The following is a 2,646-nucleotide window of genomic DNA, read 5'->3' on the forward strand; positions in this document are numbered from 1 at the left end:
GTTCTATTAACCCCTGGTCCGTAGACCTCACACCTCGCCGCGCTATGACCATTTCTTTTACACTTGTTGCAAAATTTGGTGCAGAACCCCGAGTGATACTTTTCACACCTTTAGCATAGCTGCTTCTGATTGTTGTTATTGTTGCGGTTATTATTGTTGTTGGGATGATTGTTGTAGTTGCTGTTGTTATTGTTGGGCCGTTTGTTGTAGTTGCGATTGATGTTGCGATTGTTGGGATAATTGTTGCGATTGCTGTTGTTGTTGTATTGGTGATTCTTATCACCATTTTCCTCCCACTTTCTTTTGACTTGCTTCACATTGGCCTCTTCAGCAGTCTGTTCTTTAATTCTTTCTTCAATCTGGTTCACTAGTTTGTGAGCCATTCTACATGCCTGTTGTATGGAGGCGGGCTCGTGTGAACTTATATCTTCTTGGATTCTTTCCGGTAATCCTTTCACAAACGCGTCGATCTTCTCTTCCTCATCTTCGAATGCTCCCGGACACAATAGGCACAATTCTGTGAATCGTCTTTCGTACGTGGTCATATCAAATCCTTGGGTTCGTAACCCTCTAAGTTCTGTCTTGAGCTTATTGACCTCGGTTCTGGGACGGTACTTCTCGTTCATCAAGTGCTTGAATGCTGACCACGGTAGTGCATACTCATCGTCTTGTCCCACTTGCTCTAGATAGGTATTCCACCATGTTAACGCAGAACCTGTGAAGGTATGCGTAGTGTACTTCACTTTGTCTTCTTCAGTACACTTACTTATGGCAAACACCGATTCGACCTTCTCGGTCCACCGTTTCAATCCGATCGGTCCTTCGGTTCCATCAAATTCCAAAGGTTTGCAGGCAGTGAATTCTTTGTAGGTGCATCCTACACGATTTCCTGTACTGCTAGATCCAAGGTTATTGTTGGTATGTAGCGCAGCCTGTACTGCGGCTATGTTTGAAGCTAGAAAAGTACGGAATTCCTCTTCATTCATATTCACTGTGTGTCGAGTAGTCGGTGCCATTTCCTTCAAAATAGTCAAATGGAACAAGTTAATCATACAGAATATTAAGAGTAGTTAATAGTATTTTGTAGCATAATATGAACTCATTTATAAAAGCTTTTTATTCATATTAGCGTTTTATAAGTTTAAATTCGGGTAGTACCTACCCGTTAAGTTCATACTTAGTAGCTAATATACAATTCAACTACTACAATTCTATATGAAAAACTGATTATAATAATATTTCGCGTTCAAACTTTTACACAATATTTTACAAACTTACAATACCGCTTATTTTACATATAGCATGAAATATAGCACACAATAAATTTGATACAAGATGGTTGTAAAGATAATTCTAGCTAGTACACAAGTCGTTCAGCAAAGGCAATAAAGACACGTAATTCATACGTCCAGAAACAAGTCATGCATTCTGGTTTTACTAGGATTACTTCCCATCCTTGGTCTTGTGGAACATAACCGTTATGGCCGTTAATAAGACAGCGTGTTGTAACGTTGTCAAAGGGACGAGGGTTACGTAATGTCCAACAGTCCCGTAACAATCTAAAACCCTCATTTCTTACCCCAATTACTGACTCCGTCACTTGTGGGAACATTTTGTTTAATAGTTGTAGCCCGATGTTCTTGTTCTCACTTTGGTGAGAAGCGAACATTACTAATCCGTAAGCATAACATGCTTCTTTATGTTGCATGTTAGCCGCTTTTTCTAAATCACGAAGTCCAATATTCGGATATATTGAGTCAAAATAATTTCTTAACCCATTGCGTAAAATAGCATTTGGGTTCCCCGCAATATATGCGTCAAAGTAAACACATCGTAACTTATGGATTTCCCAATGTGATATCCCCCATCTTTCGAACGAAAGCCTTTTATAAACCAAGGCATTCTTGGAACGTTCTTCGAATGTCTTACAAACTGATCTCGCCTTAAATAGTTGTGCCGAAGAATTCTGACCGACTCTAGACAAGATTTCATCAATCATGTCTCCGGGTAGGTCTCTTAAAATATTGGGTTGTCTATCCATTTTGTGTTTTCAACTGTAAAATAGACAAGAGTTAGATTCATAAAAAAAAATACTTATTAATACAAGCAATTTTTACATATATCATAAAGCATAAGCACACTATATTACTTATATTACACCACACGAATACAACTATCTTATTCCGACTCGCTTGTTTCTTCTTCTTCGGTTTTGGTTCGTTTTGCCAAGTTTCTAGGGATATATTGAAATGTCCCGTTCTTATTGATTAAAAACGTTCCATATTAATTGATTTCGTTGCGAGGTTTTGACCTGTATATGACACGTTTTTCAAAGACTGCATTCATTTTTAAAACAAACCATAACCTTTATTTCATAAATAAAGGTTTAAAAAGCTTTACGTAGATTATCAAATAATGATAATCTAAAATATCCTGTTTACACACGACCATTACATAATGGTTTACAATACAAATATGTTACATCGAAATCAGTTTCTTGAATGCAGTTTTTACACAATATCATACAAACATGGACTCCAAATCTTGTCCTTATTTTAGTATGCAACAGCGGAAGCTCTTAATATTCACCTGAGAATAAACATGCTTTAAACGTCAACAAAAATGTTGGTGAGTTATAGGTTTAAC

The sequence above is a fragment of the Rutidosis leptorrhynchoides genome, chromosome 1, assembly GCF_046630445.1.
Source record: "Rutidosis leptorrhynchoides isolate AG116_Rl617_1_P2 chromosome 1, CSIRO_AGI_Rlap_v1, whole genome shotgun sequence".
NCBI lineage: Eukaryota > Viridiplantae > Streptophyta > Magnoliopsida > Asterales > Asteraceae > Rutidosis > Rutidosis leptorrhynchoides.